The following is a 9,604-nucleotide window of genomic DNA, read 5'->3' as shown; positions in this document are numbered from 1 at the left end:
GCGGCCGCCTCCCGCGACCACTCGGAACCCGCCGGTCGCAAATTCAAGTTTCCCTGGACGCTCTCTGGAAAATGCTTTTAGAGATCGGCAGGCTGATCCCCATCACCGTGCGGCCGCGGAATTCCCTCGCACGGAGGCAGAGGCATTTAGCTTTCTTTTTTCGTCATGACCACTTAACTGCCGTAGTTTGTTTAAAAAAGTAGGGGACTCAGAGAAGTGCTTGCTTCCATTTTCATCTGGGCTAAAACTTCATTTCTCAACGACCTTTCAAGAGTGGGTCGCCAGGACAAGAAAGGAGATATCTCCTCCTTCCTGAGAGTGGGTTGGGATGAGCAAAGGAAGGAAGAAAAGGGAAATTGTTCAGGGAATGCAGAAGCTTGCTAAAGAAATGTGGACCGCTGCAGTATCCTGTGAGAAGGCCTGCAGCGAGTGGGAGGCCCCATCTTAACACATAATAAATGCGTGGAATTTATCAACCCCAGCATCTGAGGCAGTGGCGTCACGAGGTCTGATGTCACCCCGTTCGGTAACTCGTGGCATCATCCTTCCTTGTGGGCCTCCTGTCCCAAACCATATAGGATCCGTCGGATTGCATATCGTCAATTTTAGTGTTAGAATACGATGTGATCAATAGAGTTGTAAAGTCCTAAAAGATAATGGTTCTTAGATTATAAGAGTACTACTAATAACATTGTTTTGTAAAATATTTTTACACTGACTTACACAGTTATTAGTTACATTATTAAATTGTTTTTCTCCTTTTCCCTGATTACTGCTTTGCTCTCAAAAAAAAGGCTACTGAGATCAATAGGTTCCATAACCTGGAATGTATGAAAACTCTTATTTTTAAAATTAAGTTGGCAATTCATTTTTAAAATTCGGATTAAAAAATTGTGAGCTAAGTAAACTATGCCTGTGGGCTTTCGACCTGTGTAGCAGGATCTAGTGAAGACTGCCCTCAGCCCTCTGCTCTCTTGTCTCTGAGCTTACTTCTTCCACATCTGCTGGTGCCTCTTCTCTGCAACCCTGACTTTTCACCTATGCAACATGCTTGTCTTTCCAGCTGCCCTTAAACCAAAGCAAACTCACTGCCATTGAGTCCACTTCAACTCATCTTGTTCCTACTATATAGGGCCAACTTATGTAGTGGTTATGTGTTGGGCTGCCATCGCATGGTCAGCAGTTTGAAACCACTAGCAACTCCTCCGGAGAAAAACTGGGCTTTCTACTTCCGTCAACCCACAGGGGATTGCTATGAGTCAGCATTGACTCGATGGCAGTAAGACCATTATGTCAGACTTGGCATTCCAGAAATGAGAATGAGTTCTCTTCTACTCCCTGTAAATACTTATAGTAAGTCAGCTGCTCAGCTCTCCAGTTTTGTTGATGGGTATTCATATTCTCAGCCTGGAAAAGTTACACTCGCCTGTAACTCCATTGGGAGTCCCAGAGGTATAGTGGGTTATGAGTTGGGCTGCTAGTCCTAATGTGACCAGTTGGAAACCATCATCAGTTCCGAGGGAGAAAGATGAGGCTTTCTACTCTCATCAAGATTTCGTCTCAGAAGGGGCCACCATAAGCCAGAATCGACTTCATGGCAGTGAGTTTGGATTTGGTTTGGTAACTCCGCTCATTTCCTTTGATCCCTATACATAAAGAAGACAAGCATGGTAATCTATCTGAAGTTTCCCAACTTCCACCCCCATGGTTCCTCTTTGACCACTCAGAAGATCTCAGGAATGGTTGACCCAGTGTGGTAACTCCATGGAATGTTGGAAATGCCAAGGAGGTGACCTAAAGTACTACGTAGTGTGGAGGGATAAAGGAGGTGAGTGGAAGGGCCGAAGCGTGAAGTGGCGGGAACATTTGCTGATACAGTACTTGCCAACTTCTGCTGCTTTCCAGCTTTTGCCTCTTCCTTACCCCAGTGAATAAGACTCTTGAAGCTCTTGCAAAACAAAAGCAAACAGGGGAGTGTCTGTAGGAGCCTTCTGCTTTCAGACCTAAAATAACACACTTCTGAGCCAGGGAGCACAAAGACTGCCCTCCTTCATTGCAGAACTGGAATGGAGAAACATGCTATGAAAACTCCAAAGTATTTCCCAGATTGTCCTGTCTAATAGCAAGGAATAAGGTAATGTTTATAAGAAATATTGTGTTGAGGGGAAAAATTGGTTAGTCCCAGTTTTTCTTCCAAAATATAGAAAATATTTCATTATTCATTAGCAGTGAAACAGATTTCCTTGAGAGTGCAATTTGAAACTCATCGATGGAACTGGCTTAGTTATCTAATGCTGCTACAACAGAAATACCATACAAACAAGTTTATTTTCTCGCAGTCTAGGAGGCTAGAAGTCTGAGTTCAGAAAGCCAGCTCTAGGAGAAGAGGTTCTGAAAGAAGATCCTTAGCTCTTCTGAGTTTCTGCTCCTGGGCAATCTTCATATGACTTGGCATCTCTTGCACCCCAACTTTGCTTGTTTAATCCCTCTGATAAGAGACTAAATGAAAAAAGATTGCTATAGACTCATAGAAATCAAACACAGAGATAGACACATATATACATAGAGGGAAAAAAACCAAAATATTACGGAAACTTATTAAACAAAAGTATCGAAATGTGAAGTTATTGTTTCTGAACTCATGCTCTATCTAAACGCAGCTCACTGCCCTAGAGTCAGTGCTGACTCATAGAGACCTAGAAAGCCCAGTGTTCCTCCCGCGAAAGCTGCTGGTAGTTTTGAACTGCCAACCATGTGCATTGCAGCCCAATACTAACCTCTACATCAAATGGGCCCCCTATCCTCTATCTAGGGCTATACATTTCTGAAAGTAGTATTTCCATCTCTTACACAATTTCTAGAAGAATGTTTTGTTCTTTGATTTACACTACATTAAGAAAGCAGTTTTGACGTCTCCAAGGGACTCAAATTGTGCTCTTTTAAACTGTGTGTGTGTGTGTGTGTGTGTGTGCGCGCGCGCGCGCTTAGGAAAGACAACTCAAGTCTAAAGGAGCAAGATCAGAGATGTAGGGAAGATGTGGTAAGATTTCCCAAGGAAATTCTTGGAGGACAGACCTTACTGCCCTTGAAAAATGAGCAGCTACATTGTTGTGGTAGGAAAAAAATCCCTTGTGGCAACTTTCCTTGCCTTATTTTTCACCAATACAAATTTCAATTTTCTTAAAACTTCTTCCTAGTAAGCTGCTGTGATGGTCCCGTGTCATTTCAGAAAATCTGTCAAGATGACCCCCTCTCCCCCCTCTTGGGATCCCAACACACTTGCCATAAGCTTTCTTTCTTAAAATTTTATTTTATTGGGGGGCCAAAAGCTTTCTAGCTGACCTCTTGTCTGTAACTGGTCCAGTGGATCCTCTTGGAAACCACTGTTTTGTGTAAACCTCTGTTTTGAAGGCACCGGAAATGAGACTAAAACAAGTCTATTACTAAGAGAACTTGTCCTCAGCCATCTATTGTTTGCAGATACTTGTTTAAACAAGTTTTGTTTAGGACAAACTCATGCATTTATCAACTAGATTGCTACTAGCAATCGTTTTTTTACTTACCCTGGTATCTCAAAAGAGATTGATTTAAAACACAACCTACACTCAGTCTACTTCATTAACATAACAAAGATCACCCATTTCCCAGTGGGATTTGTAACCTGTGGCTCTCAACTTCACTGCCATTCAGACTCTTAGGGACCCTACAGGTCTAAGAACTACCTTGTAGGCAGACGCTTGTGTATATGGACTATTGCACCTGTGGTAATTCGTTTTAACTTGCCGAGCGACCTCTCGCAGCTGGCGATGGACGGACTATGATGGTAAATAGAACTGCTCATTGGGAACCATATCCAGATAACCTCTCTGCCCATGAGGTTTCCTAGGTTGAAAATCTTTACAAATATGGAATGCTTTGTCTTTCTCCCATGAAGCAGCCGAACACTTAACCATTGTGCCACCAGGACTTTCACCACCGGCGAGGACTCACCATGCATATTTTACAGGACACGATACATAACAACAGCTTGCTCTTATGAAAATGTGCGTGGTACTCTCATCTACACAGATTTCAGATATTTAATCTCAGCTGTGGAAATCGGAAGCCCAGGGGCATTGTGGCATCGATGGCTCAAACCTACCAGCTGCTCCCCCCTCCCCTCAAACATGCACAGGGTCACAGTGAGTTGGAATGAAGTCAATGGAGTGGGTACTGTGGAAGACAGTCTCCAAAGATGGTCCTCCAGTAAACCAGGCTTAGCTTTGTGGAGCATCTTTGAATCTGGGCAAGCCTGTTGTCTTCTTTGTAACCAGTAGAATGTGGCAGAAGTGTCGCATGGAATGAAATCCGACACTAGAGAAGAGACTGCAGTTTTCACCCTTGTGCCTTGAAATACCCCCTTTACATTAATTTGAAAGTAAGTCCTTGGAGGGAGTCTACAAACACAATCACTGCTTAAACCATTACTGTTTCGATCTCTGTCTCTTTTCCATTTGATCATTCAAATAATCATAAAAATGGATTGAGTGCTTGAGATAGGTGCTGGAGACATAATGGGAGTTCTCTGTGGAAAGTTGCTTTGCTTTTTGCTGGATTTCTGTCCTGCAAGCTTAGATTCTAGCATTCTCCAGGCGGCTTGTAGGCAGTTGCACATTTGCAACATTTTACTGAAATCCCGTTGGTGGAAACCTGTTTACAGTTTTTATGACATTTGAAACTTTAGGGTTTATAAATTTCTTTCCTGTTGTTTTAATGACACTTTAAACCAAAATAAAACAAAAAACTTTGCTATCACATCGATTTGAACTCACAGGCTGGCAGGATCAAAAAGAAATGTGAATATTCACTCTGCCATTTTTAATTGGCCACAATTTATCTTTTGGTCTCTAGCTAATTCCACTTGTTATTTTGTTACCCCAATAATATAATAAGTTCCTTTTCTCCAGCAGTGCTAAGCTCAGTGCTTGGAATCTTATAAATGTTGATACGTCCTTATGTACAGTTTAAAATTGTAATTGTTCAAGAGATGGTGGTATACAACGTGAATAACTCCCCACTGAGGAAGTCCTGGTCTACTGGGGGCTTTGGCTTAACCTACAGAAACCCGTGCATTGCTGCTGTTGCTGTACGGTGAGCCCTGCATGTTGCTGTGACGCTGTGGACACCGGCGGGGTCACACATGATGGGCAGGTTTCAGCAGAGCTTCCAGACTAAAACAGATGAAGAAGAAAGACTAGGCAGTCTACTTCTGAGGAATTAGCCACTGAAAACCTTATCAAATCAATGTCTGGAGTCTATAAAAGCAGTCACAGAAAATGAACATGTGGGGGAGGAGTGGGGGGGGGGGCCGCCTTCCAGAATCCTTGGTGCAGATAGTAAGAGCTTGGCTGCTAACTGAAAGGTGTGAAGTTGGCTTCTTCCCAGAGGCACCTCAGAAAAAAGGCCCGGAAGTCTACTTCTGAAAAAAACCTCATCATTGGAAACCCTGTGGAGCTATGTGCCACTCAGACAACACACGTGGATGGGTTTGCCTTGAATCTAAGTCCACGTGCTGCCAATCATTTGTTTGCTGGTCCTGATATTTTGACGTTGATATCAGAGATGGCATTCAAGATTGTCCACAACACCTTCCTCTTGCATGCTTTGGCTTGGATGATTTGACCAGGTGGAATCATTTCCCCTCCTATCTTTAATGTCCACGATATCATTCTTATTTAGCAAATCATCTAATATTAATAAGTATGAGGAAGAATGTACCTAATTGAGAAGGTAGAAACAGAGACTTGTATTGACTGTGATTTGACAAGCTTCCTACTTAGAATGATTTTTTAAAAAAGGCTTGTGTATATTCTACACTTTTTTTTCTTCCAAGTATCTTTTACACTGATACCTAAGTGGCCAAGTCTATACACCTTGTAACTAAGCCAGCAGGAATTTCATTGTGGCTTGTCCACTTAACTCAAACCAAACCAACAGAATAACCATCTGCCATGACATACAGACAATCATCTTTAAACCCATCGAATTTTCTGCCATTGGTCTTGGGTTTGGTTTAATGATAGACAGTCTCTGAATCAGAGCTTTGCTTGCAGGAGGTTAATTGAGGCGTGCTCTCTCCAAGAGCTCGTGCAAAGTTGTGAGGGAAGCAGGATTAGGTAGAGAAGGTACACTGCATACTGATGGGAGCAAAGGGCTCAGCTCCTCAGGGATGGTCCATCAGAGTTGTTCCAATAGGGAGAGGGGCTCCTCACTAGGTGTTGGCTACCCTAACAGAGGGCCTCATCTTAGGTGCCTCCAAGGAGGGCAATTCCCAGCTGTGAGCCACCACCATCCTCAGCCCTGAGAGCCTGCGTGATGTATCACAGCATCCACTACACCAATGTTCCAGGGCATTTAAACCACACTCACTGCTATGAGTCCATGCCGACTCATAGCGACCCTATAGGACAGGCCAGAAGCATCCCTGTGTGTTTCTAAGACTGTGACTCTTTCTAAAAAAAAAAAAATCATTTTATTGGGGGCTCTTACTGCTCTTATCACAATCTGTACATCCATCCATTGGGTCAAGCACATTTGTACATATGGTGCCATCATCATTTTCAAAACATTTTCTTTCTACTTGAGCCCTGGGTATCAGCTCCTCATTTTCCCCCTCCCCCACTCCCCCTCCCTCAGGCACTCTTGATAATGTATCATTTTTTTCCATGGCTTACACTGACCGCTGTCTCCCTTCACCCACTTTTCTGTTGTCCCTCCCCCTGGGTAGGGGTCATATGTCCCTCAAGACTGTGACTCTATGGGAGTAGAAAGCCTCATCTTCCCTCCACTGCGGCGCACATAAGGAGTCTTTCTATTGTTTATGTCTGCAGAGATTTGACTTGAAGAACTCTCAGTCTGTGCCTTCCATCCGCTGGCCATTTCTTTATCAGAAACCCAAACCGAACAATGACTAGTTTAGTGGAAAGGCAGACAACTTTCATTTTCAGCAAAGCCCGAGTTCAGGCACCTGCACTTTCTCTAACTAGTGGGTGCAATGAACTCCCTCTAACTATGTTTGTTGATGGTGATAAGCCATTGAAGCCTTGAACTTTGATGCTGCATCTTCCACTTCTTTCTCAGTTCTGTTCATGATGATCGCGCCACAAGATTAGGAGTTGGGACAAAGCCTGTTTGGAAGGTTAATGCAATTTTCCATCTGAGTGGAGAGGCCCTGAAGTGTAATGAGCATCCAAAGGATAGCCTGATGTTTTCTCATTGGCAACTGAGATACAGATGGGATTACAATAGGAGGCTCTTTAAATCCAGAATGCAGAGTTTCTGTCAACCTAATTATAATCCTGTTGTGGCATGCCTCCTCTGGTTAATCTGTTGGCAGGATCGTACTACCTGAATCAGGACAACTGCAGCCTCACCAGAGGGCTTCAGCTGCACAAGTGCTCGAAGTCAGAATTTAGTCATTTACTATCACTGAAGTGAAGAAACAATCTTTACAAAGCCTTCTGGTTTTTCTTTTTCAAGACTCTGGAACTGTAAATATATCATTCAAGGGTGGTAATTGAATAGTCTTGGCATTGAAGAAGTGTAGATGAAAGTATTAAGTATCAAAACCTTTCTATTCACAGCCTTAAAATGGATCCGACTGTTCAATATTGTTAAACGTGATTCACACTGAGCACCCTTGCAGCTGGTGGCTCTGATGTTCATGAGATGTAAGAGCTAAGTTTACAGTTGATAAATGAAAAAAAAAATCATGAGAAGAAAAAATGTGTCATTTCATTCAAACCAGTCACCAAACACAGATATTTAGGGAGGAGGGATTTATATGATTAAACATTTCTTCAATTAAAAATTTTTTTTCTAAAGATTCGTTTGGATTTTTGTGCTAAATTAATTATTTATTTGGTTTGTCAAAGCAAAGAAAGCTGGAGCTTCCATTTTTAATTATTTTTTTTGGGGGGGGGCATCACTTTTTCTTATCAGTAGTCTGATTAATACCCAGCCAAGAATTCCAAAATGTTGGCCCAGTGTCCTCACCTTATGTGATGGTGTGAGGGAAACGAAGACCTGCAGAGATACGTTTATTTAGATTAGTCCTTGGACTCTTGAGATTGACTAGACTTAAGAGTCTCTGCTAGACTCTGCTAAAATTTAAGTACCACTGTTTGCGGTAAAATGAAACAAAACACACTTTGATTGATTTACCAGATACAGTATGTATAATTCAAAGGAACTGCTTTTCATTGTATCACTGGTGCTGAGACTGAGCACATGACTTACCGTAATCAAAGTACAGGATGTGTCCTGCCTACAAAATTCTCAGATCAATAAGCAAAAGTAGTTCAAAAGCTCCTTTGCCAAATTTGACTCGCTGACAAATGACTTGCTCTCCCGTTTCAGCTCTATAGGAAAATGCTTGCAGAATACGGCTAAGCTCATGCCAGGAGCCCTGGGGCACAATGGTGAAGCCCCCTGCTGCCCACCAAGAGGCAGCAGCTCTGTGGAAAAGAGACCTGGCTAAACCAGGTCTATTCTGGGGGGCAGTTCTATTCTGAGTTAAGATCCACTCAGCGACCCAGGCCACGTTCACAGCACACACACGACGTGGTTCTCTAAGGGGTCTCCGAGGGTATGTTAAAAAGTCTTGCTATTTGGTTGCCAGTTCCTATAGGCAGGGGTTGATTACAAAAGCAAAATGGCTTTTAACACGTGTCTGAAATCCGTGGCTGGCTGAGGACAAGATCTTTCTGCAACACACCTGCCTACGTCTTCGAGGGTGCCTTTTTCAAAGGTGCAGGCCAAAGAGTGTTTTCTGAGGACATCTGCGGGGCCAGTTGAATTCAAGACAGAGGGCAGCTCAGAAGGTACGATGAGTGTAGCTTGGGATTCCAAAGGGGTCATTTTGATTCCCTCACCCCTACCCCCCAAAGGACACAGGGTCATCATGAGGCCTTATGAGGAAGAAATTTAAAGAAAGTCCAAGACTGCATTTGTGATGGAGGGCCAGGAAAGTTGCACCCAGAACATGGTTTCCATCATGACCATCACTGCACCTGTATGGCTGGGAACTGACACCCAGCCTTCAGACTTGATCTTGCTCCTTCAGACATCTTTTGGTCCGATCCCCCACCCCCGCCCACCAACAAACAAAACAAAAGACCATTCACAGGAACATGTTTTGTTCTGTAACTGACCTCGAAGATGTCCTCAGAAAACACTCTTGCCCTCCCCCTCATTCACATCGATGTGATTTTTTGTTCTGGGTCTTTGATGCCTGACACCTAATCCCATCGACATCTCAAGATTACACAGGCTGGTGTGCTTCTTCCATGTGGGCTTTGTTGCTTCTCAGCTAGATGGTTGATTGTTTATCTTCAAACCTTTAAGACCCCAGATGCTATATCTTTGGATAGCAAGGCACCATCCATTCTCTTCACATGGGCTTATGCACCCATTTTGTCTTCAGCGTTCAGCACCACTTTTAAAATAGTTTATCATCATCATCCCTCACAATGCTGCTGCTGCTACTGGTATGCTTCTGGGTCCTCTAATTTGTTCTATTGATCTCTTTACATACTCCTTCACAATTGTTAACTCATCAAAGTTG

The sequence above is a fragment of the Echinops telfairi genome, unplaced genomic scaffold (assembly GCF_000313985.2).
Source record: "Echinops telfairi isolate 266 unplaced genomic scaffold, ASM31398v2 ScPeMD7_31;HRSCAF=116, whole genome shotgun sequence".
NCBI classification, from domain to species: Eukaryota; Metazoa; Chordata; class Mammalia; order Afrosoricida; family Tenrecidae; genus Echinops; species Echinops telfairi.
Note: the sequence above shows the minus strand (reverse complement) of the source record.